The sequence below is a fragment of the Hemitrygon akajei genome, chromosome 7 (genome assembly GCF_048418815.1).
Source record: "Hemitrygon akajei chromosome 7, sHemAka1.3, whole genome shotgun sequence".
Lineage (NCBI taxonomy): Eukaryota > Metazoa > Chordata > Chondrichthyes > Myliobatiformes > Dasyatidae > Hemitrygon > Hemitrygon akajei.
In genome coordinates this window covers 112,123,142-112,143,672 of record NC_133130.1, presented here as the reverse complement: position 1 = coordinate 112,143,672, position 20,531 = coordinate 112,123,142, and positions in this window count along the sequence as shown.

Here is a 20,531-nt window from a genome sequence, read left to right as displayed (position 1 = left end):
CAGCTGAATATTTTGCTTTTCTGCAACAATACCTCAGAATATTTTTGCACACTGTAGTTGTGCACTTTTGTGTAAACTGATTTTCTGTAAATGCAGTTTTGAAATTTTAATGTGTACTGATGTCTGGACTTGTAATTATATTTCATTTTTCTGCACTACAACCACAATTGCTTCACAAGTATGTTATTTGAACTGCAAGAATGACACCTGTTATAAGGATTTACTCCTTAGTAGCAATGATCAATGTGGCACAGAGGGAATCTTTATTTACTGACAAATACCTTTATTGGCTCTGTTCACAAGCACGTTAATTTACATAAATGAATAACTGAGTGCACACCTATCAAGCATCCCTGACCCTTCATGAACAGTCCAAGAACAGTAAAGGTAATACCTGGGAAAGGAGTCCACGTTGGCCAGGTATTCCTCATGCTCTCTATCTAATCTCCATATGTATGTGGTGTCCTCCACATCTGCAATGGTTTGTCCTGGAGAGTCACATTCAAAGCTCCTTACTTTTAAGCACTTCTTATCAGTTCAAATGTTGTTTCCATCTAGTTAGCTCAAATTTATTTGCACAGAAGCCACTTGGCTTTACCTAGGTTGTTGTCTTATTGGCTCTGGTCCAGGGCTACGACCAGTATTGTTCTATGGTCTTTGCCTCAGCCCTGAGCCTTTGGTTTGAATCAGTCAGAGTTGAAAAGAACCAGATGACCTAGACACAGATTTCTCCTCTGCAAGCCTATCACTTTGCATAATAAATAGCTACTTGCCTGAGCCTGGTCTCAGGTTCAGCTGGTCATTAGCTGAAACTTCTTGGGTCCACATTCAGTTGCTCTGATTAAGTTATCCCGGAGCAAGAATCAGTTCATCAAACAGTTCACAAAATGGTGGCTGCAGGGCCAGACTCACAAATTGGCCGCTTTCATTCCTGTTCACTGACTATCATTCTTTCTGGCCAACATGCTGAAATAAGAGAACATATACTAATTTATTTGCACAGAAGCCACTTAGCTTTACAAGATTTCAAAGTTCAAAGTAAGTTATCAAAGTACATATGTCACCATATACAACCCTAAGATCCAGTTTATTGTGAGCATACTCAATAAATCTATAATAGAATAAATGAAAGACCATACCAATTGAGCATTCAACCAGTGTGCAATAGGCAACAAACCGTGCAAATATAAAAATAGAGAAAGTAATAATAAATAAATAAGCAATAAATATTTAGAACATGAGATGAAGAGTCCTTGAAAGTGAGTTCATGAGTCGTGGGAACATTCCAGTAATGGGGCAAGTGAAACTGAGCAAAGTTATCCCCTTTAACCATAGAGATAGGAGCAAAATTAGATCATTTGGCCCATCGATGCTGCTCAACCATTTCATCATGGCTGATCTATTTCCCTCTATGTTCTAATCTTCTACCTTCTTCGTATGACTCTTCGTGCTAAAAATTGGTAGGTGCAATGAAAGGGTTGACTATTTTCTAAATGGAGAGAAAATACAAAAAAACTGGGGTGCAAAGGGACTTGTGCAGGATTCCCTAGAGGTTAACTTGCAGGTTGAGTCTGGTGAGAAAGGCAAATGCAACGTTAGCATTCATTTCAAGAGGTCTAGAATATAAAAGCAAGGATGTAACGTTGAGACTTTGTAAAGTACTGGTGAGGCCTCACTTGGAATATTGTGAGAAGTTTCGGGCCCTTTATCTTAGAAAGGATGTGCTGGAACCAGAGACTGATCAAAGGAGGTTCACAAAAATGATTCCAGGATTAAGTAGCTTGTCGTATGAAGAGCGTTTGATGGCTGTGGGCCTGTTTCCACTAGAATTCAGAAGAATGAGGGGTGACCTCATTGAAACCTATTGAATGGTGAAAGGCCTTGATAGAGTGGATGTGGAGAGGATGTTTCCTATGGTGGGGAAGTTTAAGACCAGAGGACACAGCCTCAGAATAGAGTAGTGTTCTTTTAGAATGGAGATGAGGAGGAACTTCTTTAGCCAAAGAGTGGTGAGTCTGTGGAATTCTTTGCCACAGGCTATGGAGGCCAAGTCTTTATATTTAAGGCAGAGATTGATAGATTCTCAATTGGTCAGGGCATGAAGGGATACAAGGCATGAGATTGGGGCTGAGAGGGAAATGGATCAGCCATGATGAAATGGCAGAGCAGGCTCGATGGGCCAAATGGCCTAATTCTGCTCCTATATCTTAAGGTCCAGCATCTTCCCAACCACTGAGATCAGACTAATTGGTCTATAATTTCCTTTTTTTCTGCCCCCCTCTCTTCTTGAAGAGCGGAAAGACATTTGTAATTTTCAAGTCCTCCAGAACCATGCCAAAATCTCTTGATTCGTGGAAGATCATTACTAATGCCTCCACATTTTTTCAGCCACCTCTTTCAGATCCCTGGGGTGTAGACTACCTGGTCCAGGTGATTTATCTACCTGCAGACATTTCAGTTTCCGAAGCACTTACTCCATAGTAATGGCAACTTCTCTCACTTTTGCCACCTGACACTTTCAAACTTCGGGCAAACTGATAGTGTCTTCCACATTGAAGACTGACACAAAATACTTACTCAGTTCGTCCCTCAATACTATGCCTCCAGCATCATTTTCCAGTGGTCCAATATTTAGTCTCACCTCTCTTCTACTCTTTTTATCTACCTGGCGAAACTTTTGGTATCCTCTTTAATACTGTTGGCTGGCTTACCTTTGTATTCCATCTTTTCCCTCTTTATGACTTATTTAGTTACCTGTTGGTTTTAAAAGCTTCCCAATCCTCTAACTTCCCATAATTTTTGCTGTATTATGCGTCCTAGCATATGTATTACATGTATTATATGCTTTTCTGTATTTGCTGATTGTGCCTGCAGTAAAGGATCTCAGGGTTGTATGTGGTGACGTGTATGTACTCTGATAATAAATTTTACTTTGAACTTTTGAACTCTCTTATGCTTTTATGTTGGCTTTGACCTCTCAGGATGACACAGCCACGGTTGTGTCATCCTGCCTTTAGAATACTACTACTTTGGGATATATCTATCCTGCGCCTTCTGAAATGCTCCCAGAAATTCCAGCCAAACCCCGCTGGTGTCCCCTTCCGTTCAGGTTTGGCCAGCTCCTCTCTCATGCCTCTGTAATTCCTTTTATTTCACTCTTTATTCTCCCTCTCAAACTGCAGGGTGAATTCTTATCATAGTGATAGTTGAGGGGTTCAAATGGTTGCATTTAATATCAGAGGATGTGAGTACTATACAATCTGAAATTCTTACCCTTTGCAGACATCCACAGAACAAGAAACCCCCAGAGAACGATAGAAAATTATAACCCCGAAGTCCCCCTCCCCCTCCCATGCACAAGCAGCAGCTGGAGCGTCAGCCTTCCCGCTACTCCCCACTTCTGCTTGTAGCAGCACCAATTCCCACCGTGTAAGTAATAGCAAAAACCCTCCATTGAGACCTTGATCTAGAGTCCATCAAAAGCACACACCCCCCCAGACTCAAGGACCAACAGGCTCTCAATCACCATCGACAGAGAGAGTGGGATGGCTCAAGTGCAGAGGCAGCTTCCTGGCAGCAGAACACAGTGCCTGCTGTCCTGATGTTTCAGTCAGTAAAATCGGCGAGGAACCGGGCTGTCTATGGGGCTGCTCCCCAAAGGAGCACACCTTCCAGCTGTTCCTGGAGGTAGCGATGCACCAGGCTGCACACCTGGTCCGAAGACCCAGTGTTTGTGAAGAACTGTAGTTTGAGCTGTAGATCATGGACTCCGGCAGAACCTCAGCCACCTTGGAAAGGAAGGAAAGGCATAAGTGAAGAAGAATAAGTTGTTTCGTAGACTAACACCAAGAAGTTGCCTGTGTCTACAAAAACCGCTGGTGCCATCTTTCCTAGCTCCTCCTCCTCCTGCTCCCTGCACCTGGTGGTGTGAGTCCTGGGGATCCTGTACCATCTTCCTAATGGCAGCAGTGAGAAGAGAGCATGACCTGGGTGGTGGGGGTCCCTGATGATGGATGCTGTTTTCCATATAACAATTACAGCAGGGAACAGGCCATCTCGGCCCTTCTAGTCCATGCCAAACGCTTACTCTCACCTAGTCCCACTGACCCACACTCAGCCCATAACCCTTCATTCCTCTCCTGCAGCAATGCTCCATGTAGATGTGCTCAATTGTGGAAGGGCTTCATGATGGACTGGGTCATATCCACTAGATTTTGTAGGATTTTCCATTGAAGGGCATTGGTATTTCCATATCGGGTTGCAAAGCAGTCAATATACTCTCCACCACGTATCTATAGAAGTTTGTCAAAGTTTGAGATGGCATGCCAAATTTTTGCAAACTCCCAAGGAAGTAGAGGCGTTATTGTGCTTTCTTTACATGCTGAGTCCAGGACATGTCCTCGAAAATGATAGTGCTGAGGAATTTAAAGTTGCTGACTTTCTCCACCTCTGATCCTCCAATGAGGACTGGCTCATGGGCCTCTGGTTTCTTCCTCCTGAAGTCAATAATCAACTCCTGATTCTTGCTGACATTGAGTGAGAGGTTGTTGTTGTGGTTCCACTCAGCCAGATTTTCAATCTCCTATATGCTGATTCATCACCACCTTTGATTTGGCCTATGATAGTGTGTCATCAGCAAACCTGAATATGGTATTAGAGCTGTGCTTAGCCACAGAGTCATAAGTGTCATGAGTAGAGCAGGAGGCTAAGCCCACAGCCTCGTGGGGCACCTGTGTTGATGGAGATTGTGGAGAAGATGTTGTCAATCTGAACTGATTGGGATCTGCAAGTGAGGAAATCCGGGATCCAATTTGCACAAGGAGGTATTGAGGACAAGGTCTTGAGGCTTATTGATTAGTTTTGAAGGGATGATAGTATTGAATGCCGTTGTAGTTGATTGTCAGCATCCTGATGTATGCATCTTTGTTGTCCAGATGAGTGAAGAGCCAGTGAGATGTCATCTGCTGTGGGCCTGTTGAGCCAGTTGGCAAATTGAAGTGAATCCAAGGCACTTCTCAGGCAGGAGTTATGTTTCATCACCAAATGGGTTTTCATCCATTGTAAGGATATCAAGCTTGGAATTTATGTAAAACAACATTCTTGGGAGCAACAGAGTTATTTTGTGAAGTGAAGTGACCGTGACATACAGTCTGTCTGGAAGATGGTGGTATTTTGGCCATTCAGCTGGAAGGCAAGAGGGGAAGGGGTAGGAAAACAGGTGAAGCTAAAATTCTTAATTCCGAGCCAGAAATTCTTTGTTGCTGGACTGCCTTGTGTCAAATCAAGCAAGACTATAAAATCAAGTAGAATTCGGCCATTTGCCCATCACTTCTGCTCCATCATTCTATCATGGCTGATTTATTTTCCCAATCAACCCCATTCTCCTGCCTTGTCCCCATAACCTTTGACAAGCATTAATCAAAAGCCTGTCTGAGGCAATGAATTCCGCAGATTCACCGCCCTCGGAAAAACATTCCTCCATGTCTATGTTCTAAATGGATATACTCTATTCCAAGGCTGTGCCGCCTGGTCTGAGGCTCCTGTACTATAGGAAACGTCCTCTCCATGTCCACTGTATCTCGGCCTTTCGATATTCAATAGGTTTCAATGAGATCCCATTCATCCTTCTAAACTCCAGTAAGTACAGGCCCAGAGCCATCAAATGCTTCTCGTACATTAACCCTTTCATTCCCAGAATCATTCTCCTGAATCTCTCTTGGACCCTCTCCAGTGCAACACATCTTTTCTTAGATAAATGGACCAAACCTGCTCACCATATTGCAAGTGCATTCTGACCAGTGTCTTATAGAGCATCAGGGTTACAGCTTTCCTTACTACTGACACATCCTGCATGTTAACTTAAGGGAATCTGGCACTAGGACTCCCAAATCCCTTTGCACCTCTGATTTCTGAATTTGCTCTCCAGTTAGAAAATAATTATGCTTTTATTCCTTCTACCAAAGTGCATGACCCTATGCTTCCCTACACTATTCCATCTACCACTTCGTAACCATGCTCCTAATCTGTCCAAGTTCTTCTGTTTCCTCAACACTACCCACCCCTCCACCTATCTTTGTATCATCAGCAAACTTTGCCAGAAAGCCATCAATCTCCTCATCCAAATCAGTGACATATAACGTGAAAAGAAGCAGTCACAGTACTGACCCCTGCAGAACTCCCACTAGTTACCGACAGCCATTCAGAAAAGGTCTCCTTTATTCCCACTCTTCGTTTCCAGTCAGCCGGCTAATCTTTTATCCATGCTAGTATCTTTCCTATAATACCATGGGCTCTTGTTTAGCAGCCTCCTTGTCAAAAGCCATTTAAAAACCAAGTAAACAACATCTATTGGCTATTCTGCTTGTTATTACCTAGAATTTCAACAGATTGGTCAGGCAAGATTTCCCCTTGGGAATCCATTCCGACTTTGGCCTATTTTATCATGTGCCTCCTAGTACCCTGAAGCCTCGTCCTTAATGGACTCCCAGCATCTTCCCAATCTCTGAAGTCAGGCTGACTGGCCGATAGTTTCCTTTCTTCTGCCTCCCTCCCCTTTTGAAGAGTAGGGTGACATTTGCAATTTTCCAGACCTTTGGTGATTCTTGAAAGATTTATACTAATACCTCCATAATTTAGGCGCCAGGCCAGATTGGAAGGGTCAGGTACGGGCTGAATAAAGCCAGCAGGGCATATTGAAATGGCAAGGCCCATGTACCAGAGTGAGAAACAAGCCAACATTTGGCCGATTTAAGCTCTGAGCCAGATTGGAATGATCAGAGTGTTGAGGCCAGAGGCGAGGGATGGCTCGGTGTTCAGCTCGCTGCTCAGCGAGGTCTCAGGTCTGAACTGAGGCTGCAACCTGCGACCAATGGGCTCCTCGACCAGCTGTAGTGGCAACCAGCTTCGTGGCTGTGAACTCACTTTTGTGAACTTTAGTTCTGAATGCTATTTGTTACTTTCTATTGTTTGCACAATTTGGTTATTTTTTGCACACTTGGTGTTTCATGGTCTTTTTTTAATGTGTTCTATCAGGTTTCTTTGTTCTGTGGCTGCCTGTAAGGAAACAAATCTTAAGAGTTGATTATAATATACATACCTTGATAATAAATGCACTTTGAACAATCTCTTCAGCTACCTCTTTCAGAACCCTGGGATGTGCATCTAGGCCAGCTGAATCATCTACCTTCACACCCTTCAGCTTCCCAAACACCTTCTCCTTAGTAATAGTGGCTACACTCAGTTCTGTCCCCAACACTCTCCAATTTATGGCATATTACTAGTGTCTTCCACAGTGAAGTAATTTCCTTGTCCTCTTTTACTACCTCTCCAGCATCATTTTCCAGTGTCCACTTTCACCTCTCCTTTACTGTTAATATATCTATAAAAAAACTTCTGGTATCCTTCATTTTTCACCTTTTCTCTCCTCATTGCATGTTAGTTGCCTTTTATTGGGTTTTAAAAGCTTCCCAATCCACTGGCTTCCCATTAATTTTTGCAATCTTTTATGCCCTCTCTTTTATTTAATGCTGTTTCCTTCTCAGGCATGGTTGCCCCATCTCCCTTTAGAAGACTTGTTCTTTTGAATGAATCTGTCCTGTGCCTTCTCCAAATTGCTCCCAGTGTCTCCAGCTATTGCTGCTCTGCCATTGTCCCTGCTAGTGTGTTCCCTTCAACTTTAAGCCATCTTTGAGGAGCTTTGGCCAGCTCCTCTCTCATGCCTCTGTAATTCTCTACTCTGCTGTAATACTGACACCTCTGATGTTAACTTCTCCCCCTCAAACTGCAGGATGAACTCTTATCACATTATCACTGCCGCCTAAGGGTTCTTTAAATATAGTGTTTTCCCAGCTCAGTGCTCCAGTGATGGTCTTTGTCCAGCTTTATGTAAGACAGAAAGTCAAGCTAGCTCCTGGGCACAGATGAGAGCTTGTCAAGTTCACGTTTATTGTCAGTCATCTACTCATATATACAGCGATACGAAACATGGTTCCTCTGCAGTCACTGTGCAACACGCTATACGTAGTCACTGAATAAACTAGCACAAGGCCCTGAGTGGCATGGCCTGAAGACTGACAGGTTGACATCATGTGCAAGGTCCACATTGTATGTAATGTTACTGGCACTACTATAATAAAACAAGCAGTTATAGAAATATGTGAAAGAGCAGCAATAAAAGGTGAAGAGAAACCAGTGCAGGATGAGAGTGTGTCTATGAGTCGGGGAGGGAGGTTGTGTGGCCATTCAGAGTGTGGATGTGTGCTGGCCAGCAGCAGAGTGGGGCAAGAAGCTGTTACCCAGACTGATGGTTCTGCTTCTTATGCTGTAGCACCTTCTGCCTGATGGCAGGAAGTCAAAGAGATTGTGGGAAGGATGGGAGGGGTCTTTGACAATGCTGGGGGCACTGTGTATATGCTATGTGTCCTGAAAGGGTCTTGTGATCTGATACACTGCAATTCCCGTACCAGGTAGTGGTGCAGCTGGTCAGGATACTCAGTGGTGCTCTGGTAGAACGTGGTTCCAATTGGGGGAGGGGAGCCTCGCTTGTCTCACTCCTCTCAGGAAGTGGAGGCGCTGTTGGTTAAAGAGGTGGTTTGGGGGACCAGGAATCAGTAATGTTCTTTCTGCTGAGTTGAAGAGGTGGTTTGGGGAACCAAGGATCAGTAACATTCCACCTTCTGAGTGGAAGTTGATGCCGCAGTCTTACTTGTTGCCGCAGTTATTTTTCAGGTAGGCGTAAACACTCAAAGTAGCATATTTACATCTTTCCCCCTTCAATAAATTTCAAAAACAAAAAGGACAAAAAGTATTTTCTCTATGGTGGCTTAATATACTATTTATTTGCCCATCAAGTTATCTTTATCTTCCAATGTCTCAACTTGAAACTACAGTGAAAGGAACCAGTGTAGTTGAGAAGTTGGCACCATCTTTGACTTTCTTTTCCATCCTTTGCTAATATTTGTGAACGTTCTTGTTCTGATTTAAGCTGATTACTTGCCAACTCTCCCCAGCTCGAAGGTATCATTCTGACAGTTATCAGGTAAACAAGAAAAGGTGGGAGGGGAAGGAGTACAGGCTGGCAGGAGATAGGTGATACCAGGTGAGCAGGTAGGGACTGCTTTGATTGGAGCAGAGGAGAGTGACGGGTGATAGTTAGGGTCAATACACACAGTCATTTACCCAAAGATGGGGAGTCAAAAACTAGAGGGCATAGGTTTAAGCTGAGAGGGGAAAGATTTGATAGGAACAAGAGGAGTAAGTTTTTCAGCCGGTGCTCGGTATAAGGAATGAGTTGCTAAAGAAATGGTTTTGGCAGATACATTTAGGACATTTAAAAGCTACCTAGACAGATAGTGTACATGGACCACTGTGCTGTGCTATGACCAAGTTGACTCCCTTCCATGATGTTAAAAAAAGATGTTCTTATAAACCTGTGCAGTTGGCGGAATGTTTAGCAAGACTTCCCTTTGAGTACAACCAACAAAAATAATGTAATGCATGTAGTGAAGTTACTGATCAGATGGATGTGCAATTTCAAGACATAGATCAGAAATCCAAACAGAGGTAAGTAACAAATATTTGAAATCATGGCAAAACAGTGTTTATTGGAAATAAGCTTAATTTTATTCTGTTTTTCATCTGGATGTTTCAAAGTACCTCATCCAATTGAAGCCAGCCTTTGAAGCACAACACACACTTTGCACGCACAAGTAGCAATGTGAGGATTTGCGTTAATGATAATAAAGAATGCTGAGGATCACGGCTGCCCTCCTCCTTTGTCTGAGCACACGGGGGGGGGGGGGAGTGAGGCCCCTCCAGCCCACTGCCCTGTGTTGATACCCGCCAAACTTGTTGCTTGGCGTGGAACCTGACCAACCTAGAGATGCTGCTGCCACCTACTGGAGAACTTATGAAACGTCAAAGCTGGGAAAGAAACCTAGATCTTGTGAAACATATGATCTTCTACTGCCCCATTGTGATTTCAGAAAACTACTTTGCCAGATGTACCCAGATAATCCAATGTGAATATATTACGTGCTAATAGCACTAAACTGTAGTCTGATCCAACCTTGAGCTTTGTCCTTGTTCCTCAGACAGCTTGCACCATGCTGCAACCTCCGTATGCCTTTCTCCTTTCCACTAGTGTCATATTCACGACCATGGTTTGAACTTGGTCTCGAGTACTTAATTTATCCAAATGCTTTGTGGACATTCATGCTTCGGTTAGGAAAACAGAAGGACTTAGTTCATATGGCTTGTGGACATAAGTCATAGCTGAATAAACGCTGCTCCCTATCATCATAAAATGCTTAATATTTACACCTGTTTTTTTTATCTAAAGGAGTTTCTAACGCACATCCGGAAAGAGCACATTCTTCTAATGAGTAGTTTAACCTTTACCACATCCTTAAGAACATCACACTCAAGCAGGTACATTTAACAACATTTAAACTTTGGGCAAATACATAGGAAAGGTCTGAGGGGATAGGAACCAAACATGGGACTAACTTAGGTGGGCTGAAGGGCCTGCTTTTGTGGTGTATGATTCCATGGACAATGATGAATGGAAGAAAGTCTCCACTCAACCTGTTGAACCCACAGTTCCTCGTGAATCACAGTTTACCCAATGCTGCATGAGCTGGAAGAGATGTAATCGGGTAAAAATTTGGATTGATATAGGAGTAAATTTCCGGTTATTCCCATTTTTGCACCTATGCCATTGTTTGATATCCTGATATTTGTTCCCTTATTTTTGAATATGCGAAATCTTAGTGACTTCATCAGTATTCTCCATTTAAATTAAAATGTAAAAAAACAAGAAAGATTAAAGGTGTAAGCTGTACAAGACTGACATGAGCCACCATTTGAATTCTGTCGCTTGTCAGAAGGTGATATGCTCAGAATGTCCCCAGAAGCCAGTCCATCATTTGCAGGAACATGTTGTAAGTAATGCCATATTTGTCCTATAGTTGGAGCTATTCCTCGTGCTTTATGTTACTGTCCATGTCATAGGATCAGAGAGCCACAGCACAGAATCAGGCCTTCCTGCCCATCTAGTTATGTGCTGAACTATTTAAACTGCCTACGCCAATCGACCTGCACCTGTACCTGGACCATACCCCTCCCATCCACATATCTATCCAAGCTTCTCTTAAACAATGCAATCAAAATTGCATCCACCACTTGCACTAGCAGCTGGTGCTATACTCTCACCACCTTCTGAGTGAAGAAGTCCCCCTTCACGTTTCCCTTAAACATTTTACCTTTCACCCTTAACCCATGACCTCTAGTTGTAGACTCACCCAACCTCAGTGGAAAAATCCTGCTTGCATTTACCCCATCCATACCCCTCATAATTTTGTAGACCTCTATCAGATCTCCAAACATTTGGCCTGTCTTTGCTCTGGTGGTTGTCAAAGGCTGAGCTCATCAATTTCATCAACTTTGCCTCTAACTTCCACCCTGCCCTCAAATTTACCTGGTCTATTTCTGCCACCTCTCTCCCCTTTCTTGCTCTCTCTGTCTCCATCTCTGGAGTCAGTGTATCTACTGATATCTATTATAAACCCACTGACTCTCACAGCTACCTGGACTATAACTCTTCCCACAGACACTTGTGAAAATGTCATTCCCTTTTCTCAGTTCCTCCATCTCCATTGGGGTCATCTACTGTATCCGGTGCTCCCAGTGTGGCCTCCTGTATATCAATGAGACCCGAAGTAGACTGGGAGATGGCTTTGCCGAGCACCTTCGCTTCATCCACCACAAAAGGTGGGATCTCTTGGTGCCATCTATTTCCATTCTACTTCTCATTCCCATTTCTATATGTTAGTCCGTGGCCTCCTCTACTGCCATGATGAGGTCACACTCAGGTTGGAGGAGTAACACCTTATATTCTGTCTGTATCGCCTTTAACCTGATGGTATGAATGTCGATTTCTTGAACTAATGATAATTGCCCCTCTCCATTCCCCATTCCTGTTTCCCTCTTTCACCTTATCTCCTTCCCTGCTCATCACCTCCCTCTGGTGCTCCCCCCCCCCCTTTCCCTTCTGTTTTCTCCTGATTCCCCCCTGATTCCCCCTTCTCCAGCCCTTTATCTCTTCCACTAATCAACTTCCCAACTCTCTACTTCACCCTCCCCCTCTCCCAGTTTCACCCATCACCTACCACCTTGTACTTCTCCCTCCCCCCTCCCCCCACCGGCTTATTCTGACTCCTTCCCCCTTCCTTTCCAGTCCTGATGAAGGATCTCGGCCTGAAACATCGACTATTTATTCCCCTCTATAGATGCTACCTGACCTGCTGAGCTCCTCCAGCACATTATGTGTAAGGCTTGTTCTTTGTTGCACGCTCTGCCCACTAATTCTCTCCAACTGTCCACATTGCACTTTATCTCATTTCAATTATGCTTCAGTGTACAGCAAACAGTACAACAGACCTCGGAGCATTACAGAGTTGGGGCTATTGCAGTACCATACTCTGATGCGATCACTACGAAGGTATGCCAGCAACTCTACGTCATTGGGAGCTTGAGAAAATCAGAATCAGCATTAATATCACTGGCATATGTCATGGAATTTGTTGTCTTTGCGGCAGCAGTACAATGGAATACATAATAATAGAGAAAAAACCTGAAATACTGTGTGTGTATGTATATATAATAGATACTTTAAATAAATAGTGTAAAAATAAAAATAAGAAAAGTAGTGAGGTAGTGTTCACGGGTTCAATGTCATACAGAAATCTGATGGCAGGAGGACGAAGCTGTTCCTGAATCATTGAGAGTGTGCCTTCAGGCTTCTGTACCTCCTTCCTGATGGTAGCATTGAGAAGAGGGCATGTCCTGGGTGATGGGGTTCCGCGATGATGGAGGTTGCCTTTTTGAGGCACCGTCCCTTTAAGATGTCCTGGATATTGTGGAATTTGGTGCTCATGATGGAGCTGACTAAGTTTAAAACTCTCTGCAGCTTATTTTGATCTCCCCCCCCCCCCCCAATACCAGAAATTCAATACATTATCAAAGATTCTTGCTAATTTCTACAGATGTTCAGTATAGAGTATGGTCACATCACAAGCTGGTATGTAGCCTCCAAAGCACAGGAGCACCAGAGGCTGAGGAAGGTTCTAGATTCAGCTAGTTCCATCGAGGACATCTTCAGGAGGCAATGCCTCAAGAATGTGACGTTCACCACTCAGGACATGGTCTCTTTGTATCACTGCTATCAGAAAGAAACTACAGGAATCTGTAGGCTCACATAACTTTTTAAGAACAACTTCTTTCCCTCTGAAACGTTCACGAACCCAAAAACACTAGGTTGTTATTAATTCTTTGCGTTATTTGTCCATTTTGTAGCTTATAGTATTTTAACGTATTGCACAGTTGTCTCAAAACAACAGATTGCATGCTATGTCAGTGATTATAAACCTGATTCTGGTACAGTCCTGTGCAAATGTCTTTGGCATATATACATATAGCTAAGGTGCCTAAGACATTTGCACAGTAATGTATTTGTCAAGGTGGAGTGGAGAATGAGTTTGTAAATGTGGTGGGAGCAAAAGTTGTTGAAAATGGTGAGGGTGGAGTGCCATGGAGGGGCGTGGGACAGGTGGCAGAGAAGGAGTGCCAGAGCGGGGGTGGGGTGGTGTAGGTGTAGACACACCCAGTCCTGAGACACCAGGCAAGGTTATTTGATTCCAGACGACTGATGTATTGATCATTACAGACTCTCCCTGGTGCCTTCCACTCCTTCCTCTCTCCTTTCCCCTTTCCCAACCATGATTCCCCTCACCCTGCCCCTTTCCTACCCTCAGTTCACAATAGAGACCCATATCAGAATTAGGTTTATCATCACTCACATCTGTCATGAAATTTGGTTTTTTTGCAGCGGCAGCAGTACAGTGCAGTTCATAACATTTCTACAGTACTATATAAATGTCTTAGGCACTCTAGCTGTATACTGTATATACATGCCTAAGACTTTTGCACATTACTGTACATTATACAGGAGGCAAGGGAACCATGTCTATTAAATTGGGGATGCAGTGTTTTCAACCTGAAACAAAATGCGATAAGCTGCCCCCTTCTCTTGCATCAGACACCACCTAAGCAGATTATAACCCATGAAACAGGGTTTTAATATAAGGGCAGTTTGCACCTTAATACCTCGGCCTGAAATTGTGCACATGATTGGTGAAGCTCTCTGCTGGAAACCTAAAGGAATCATCCCTATAGTGTTTCTGGTGTAAAATTGATAGCCAAGTGCTGCAGATGGCAACTAATGCCATTTATGTAGCTGCTATACTTAATAAGATGTTACATAAGTAATTACCACTGCTTCTATTACCAATAATCTCAAATATCAACTCTGTTTTGATAAGTGTGCCATTAATACCATTTAGCACTGAATGTTGTATCTGTCTGCATCGGGTAATCTGAGATCGAGGAAGACAGGAATGAGAGCAGGCCTTTCTGCCCCTCGTGATTTCTATCATTCAGTGGACGATAGTTTATTTTTACCCTGACTACGTTCACTGCCTTATCTGACAGAATTACTTTTTCCTTGTGCATACAACTTCTAGCGTTTGGCCCGGGCTTCCTGTAAAGACCATGACCCTTGTGAACAGCAGTCCTATTACAATTGCAGGCATGCACTTTTATTTGCTAAACAAGATTGAATTGAGTTGGGAATAACAATTGCACTGGGTCATAGTGGGAACAAAATTACAGATAGTGAAGACCAATTACATTTTATTTACAAATGAATAGGGCTTAATAAACGTGAACAATTCTTACTATGCTTTATTGACAGAGAGCAGGTAATCTCACAAACATATTGGCAAATCACTCCAGAACTACTTTATTTGAAAGTACTGTGGTACAGTACATGCATATCAAGTGACCGGCTAATTAAAACTGCCCGCTGTGTTGCTTTCATGCCTGGATAGAATGACAGCAGAATAAATGCTATGAGTAAGCTTGGATTTCCACACAATTTAAAAAATGCATGAAGCCCAGGAGAACATGTGCTGGTTGTCTCTTTGCTATTACCTCATGCAGTTTATATTACACTTCTACCTAATTTCATCAAATGAGTCAGGTTTTGCTGTCTTCTTGTTCACGTACTAAATGTATCAGTTCTAATATACAACTTTTAACTATCTTGCCATTGTTAACGTGTCCGTCAGCTGTATAGTTGTTTATTGCCTCAGAATAATTTTCTAGCATAGAATTATACAGCATAGAGGCATGCCCTTTGACCCAGCTTGTCTAGATCTGAACTCATTGTCCTATTTATCTGTGCTTGGCCTTCCCTTATCCATGTACCTGTATAAGTGTCTTCTAAATGTTCCTAATTGCACCTGCCTCAACCACTTACCTTCTCTGGCAGTTCCTTGGGTTTCATTTATTGAGATACTGCACGGAACAGGCCCTTCGAGCTCTGCTGCCCAGCAACCTCCCATTTAATCTCAGCCTAATCACGGGACAATTTGCAATGTGGGAGGAAATCGATGCACCCAGAGGAAACACACTTGGTCAACAAACTTCTTACAGGCAGCGGCAGGAATTGAACCTGGGTCACCTGTAAGGCATTGTGCAAACCACTACACTACCATGCCGGATTCTATTTTAAATAAAAAAGAATTTTATTAAGAAGGGTCAGAGCTGTCTCTATTTCCTGAGGAGACTGAGGTCCTTTACCATCTGCCAGACGATGCTGAGGATGTTCTATGAGTCTGTGGTGGCCAGTGCTATCATGTTTGCTGTTGTGTGCTGGGGCAGCAGGCTGAGGGTAGCAGACACCAACAGAATCAACAAACTCATTCGTAAGGCCAGTGATGTTGTGGGGGTGGACCTGGACTCTCTGACGGTGGTGTCTGAAAACAGCATGCTGTCCAAGTTGCATGCCATCTTGGACAATGACTCCCATCCACTCCATAATGTACTGGTTAGGCACAGGAGTACATTCAGCCAGAGACTCATTCCACCGAGATGTAACACTGAGCGTCATAGGAAGTCATTCCTACCTGTGGCCATCAAACTTTACAACTCCTCCCTCGGAGTGTCAGACACCCTGAGCCAATAGGCTGGTCCTGGACTTACTTCCACTTGGCATGATTAACTTATTTATGGTTTTATATTGCTATATTTCTTCACTATTCTTGGTTGGTGCGGCTGTAACAAAACCCAATTTCCCTCGGGATCAATAAAGTATGCCTGTCTGTCTGATATTATGTGCCTCAATAGGATTGTCCCTGCCGTTTCCTATACTCCAAAGAGTAAAGTCCAAGCATACCAAAGAAATAGGATTGCAAGTACAATTTAATAAAATACCATATGCAAATTGTGGTGTCAGGCAATAAAGGTGGTGGATAGGGGATGTCATTACAAATGTAACATCGAAGGTTAAGGAAATGAAAGCTATCACTGTACTCCTTTGGCCATGAGCTTTTTACATGGAGCACCAAGTTACACCAAGCAGCAGATTGTAAACACGAGAAATTTCTGCAGATGATGGAAATCCAAGCAACACACACAAAATGCTGGAGGGACTCAGCAAAATCAGGAAACGTCTATGGAACTGAATAAATAGTCGAGGTTTTGGGTTGAGACTTTTCTTCAGGGCTGGAAAGGAAGGTGAGAAGAGTAAAATGTTGGAGAGAGGGGAAGGAGGATGCCTGGAGGGTGATGGGTGAAGCCAGGTGGGCAGGAGAGGTAAAGGGCTGGAGAGGAAGGAATCTGATAGGAGCGGAGAGAGGGAAGGATGGGACCTAGGGGGGAGGTGATAGGTAGGTAAAAGAGGCAAAAAGCCAGAGTAGGGAATAGGAGAAGAGGGGGAAGGAGAAATCAACGTTCATGCCATCAGGTTGGAGGCTACCCAGATGGAATATAAGGTGTGGCTCCTCCACCTTGAGAGCGGCCTCATCTTGGCCCAACATGTCGGAAAAGGAACGGGAATCGGAATTGAAATGTTTGGCCACCAGAAAGTTCTGCTTTTGGCGGATGGAGCGGAGGTGCTTGACAAAGTGGTCCCCCAATTATGGACGGGTCTCACCAATGCAGAAGAAGCGGTATCAGGAGCACCAGACACAATAGACGACCCCAGCAGCTCCGCAGGTTAAGTGTCGCCTCACCTGGAAGGACTGTGGGGCCCTGACTGGAGGTGGATGGGCAGGTGTAGCACTTTGGCCCCTTGCAGGGAGAGAGATTAGTGGGGCGGGACGAATGGAGAAGGGACTCATGGAGGGAGCAATCTCTGTGGAAAGCGGAGGGAGGAGGGGTGAGGTAAAGGTATGTTTGGTGTAGGATCCCTTCGGAGATGGCAGAGGTTGCGAAGAATGACGTGTTGGATGCGTAGGCTAACGGGTGGTAGGAGGAACTCTGTCACTGCTAAGGCAGCATGGATTTTCAGATGGCCTTTGAGATGAGTCTGGTTAACAAGATTAAAGCCCGTGGTATTACAGGAAAGATACCAACATGGATAGAAGATTGTCTAACCGGTAGAAGGCAAAGAATGGAATTGAAAAGGGGCTTTTCTGGTTGTTTGCTGGTGACTAGAGGTTGGGTTTGGGGCTGCTCATTTTCACATGACATGCTAATGATCTGGTTGACAGAACTGATGTCTTTGTAGCCAAGTTTGCGGATGATAGGTGAAGTGGCAAGTAGTGTTGAGGAAGCTGGGAGTTTCCAGAAGGGCTTTGACAGATTGAGGGAATGGGCAAAGAATTGACAGATGGAATATAACGTAGGGAAATATATGGTCATACACTTTGGTAGAAGGAATAAAGGCATAGAATATTTTCTAAAGATAGAGAAAATTCAAAACTCCGAGGTGCAAATGATTTTGGAGTCCTTGTGCAGGATTCCCAAAAGATTAACTTGCAGTTTGAGTCGGTGGTAAGAAAGGCAAATGCATTGTTAGCATTCATTTTGAGAGGACTGGAATACAAAAGCAAGGAGATAATGCTGAGGCTTTATCAGGTATTGATCAGACGGCACTTGGAATACTGCGAGCAGTTTTAGAACCGTTATCTATGGGCTGCTCCTATGTTTTCTAGCCTGATCGTCTAAGCTTGGAGCCAATACGCCAGGCTGAATGGGGCTGTTTTGCAAAGGAGTTGTCCAGACTGTTTGTTCTCTCCATTGTGGAGGAGGTTGTAATATGAATATTGAAATGTGATGTACTAAATGGTAAAGTGGCCATGATATCTAGGAGGACTGTTTGGCTCCCTGAAATGTGGCATGAGAAAGGGTTGAACGTCCTGCAGTTGCATGTGAAACCCCAGTTTCCTTGGGCTACATACGTCTAGGGAAAACACACTCCGGTCCTGCCAAACCCATGAGATGGAGACGGCTCTCCCACCCCAAACCCCGGTTTGTGTGAATGCCGTGCCATTTGCTCCCCCGTTACAACTTGGTGCCAAAAAATAACAGACAGCACACTGCATGCAAATAAAGGAATTATATTTCTGAATGTAAACTTAACTAAAGAGTTAGTAAAGAAAAAGAAAACTAAAAAAGGGCCCATTATAATTAAACAGTCAAATGTGCCAAGTTGGAGCTCAACTCTTCCAAAAGTCATACTCACCGATCCTCAGCAGACTTCTGCACCTTGCTCTACTGAATCGGGGTCCCCCACCACGTCAGATCCTATGATTGGTTCTCTCTTCATCTACCACCAGATAAAAGACGTCAGCTCACACTGGTGTCAGGAAAAACATACTCCTTGGATTGGACGGCTCACATTCCAAAGCACCCGTTATCTCTAACCATAACACAGACCGGCTTCTACAGAAAGACCCTTACGTTAGCAGTGAAACCCTTCCCGGGGTGTTACACGTGGATAAGTGCAGTGAGACTGATAGGGGTTGGTGGAATTGGAAGAGAGAGCTGTGACCATAGTCCAACCATCTCTTCCCCCTGGTCCTGGTATTCGTTCCCCGTAATGAGGTTCATTTTTCACTCTGTTGCCTCCGTTTTATATGTGTGCTTACTGGGACTAGAAATCTGCACATGGTCCCGACCCACGCAGTGGCATGGGCTTTGCTGTCAGCCATAACAGTCTCAGAGCTCACCCTCAGAATGGGCAAATTCTGACGCAGCTTTGCAGAGTGGACGTGTCGATAAATGCAGAAATCCAGCAGCTGCTGTCAGTGATTTCCTGCTCCCTCCACACAGGTACCCCATTTTCTGGAATTTCCAGGGCAATTTGCAGTCCTCAGGGAACTGCCGAAACTCTCCATGTTTAGAAAAAAATAGCCTGAAGATTTATTGAATGACCTTTCTGGTCCTAAAGATGTACTGTACCTTTATATGGAGACACAAGAGGCTGCAGACGCTGGAATCTGGAGCAACCAACAGCCGGCTGGAGGAACTCAGCGGATCGAACAGTATCTGTGGTGGGAAAGGAATTGTCAGTATTTTTGGCTGAGATGCTATGTTGGATCATCCTCTGCGATAAATATCTTTAAATGTAATTGATTTATGGTATTTTTGCCTCTACCTGTTCTAATCTGCAGTTTCTGTTCTGTAAAATGCCTACAAAGTTAGTGTCATGTTTAGAGCCTGGTTCGCTACAGTAGAAGGTTGTTAGAAGGTTCCAACCTGATGACATGAATATCAATTTCTCCTGATAAAATTTTTCACCTCCCCCTCCCCTCTTCTCTGTTCCCCACTCTGGTCTTTTACCTCTTCTCACCTGCTTGTCACTTCCAGCTGGGTCTCGTCCACCTTCCCTTTTTCATATGGTCCACTCTCCTCTCCTATTAGATTCCTTCTTCTCCAGCCCTTGATCTTTCCTACCCACCTATCACCTAGCCTCTTTCCTCTCCCCTCACCTTTTCACTCTGGTGTCTTCCCCCCTCCTTTCCAGTCCTGAAGGGCCTTGGCTCGAAACATTGACAGTTTATTGAATTCCAGAGATGCTGATGGGCCTGCTGAGTTCCTCCAGCATTTTGTTTGTGTGGTAGGTTTGCTTCGCCTAACTATTGGAATCAGTCTTGCTGAAGAAGGCAAGACAGCGGCTATACTTCATTAGGAGTTTGAAGAGACTTGGCATGTCAACAAATACACTCAAAAACTTCTATAGTTGTACCGTGGAGAGCATTCTGACAGGCTGCATCACTGTCTGGTATGGAGGGGCTACTGCACAGGACTGAAAGAAGCTGCAGAGCGTTGTAAATCTAGTCAGTTCCATCTTGGGTACTAGCCTACAAAGTACCCAGGACATCTTCAGGGAGCGGTGTCTCAGAAAGGCAGCATCCATTATTAAGGACCCCCAGCACCCAGGACATGCCCTTTTCTCACTGTTACCGTCAGGTAGGAGATACAGGAGCCTGAAGACACACACTCAGCGATTCAGGAACAGCTTCTTCCCCTCTGCTATCCGATTCCTAAATGGACAATGAACCCTTGGACACTACCTCACTTTTTTTAATGTACAGTATTTCTGGGGTTTTTTGCAAGTTTTTAATCTATTCCTGTATGTATACTGTAATTGATTTATTTATTGTTATTATTATTTTTATTTTATT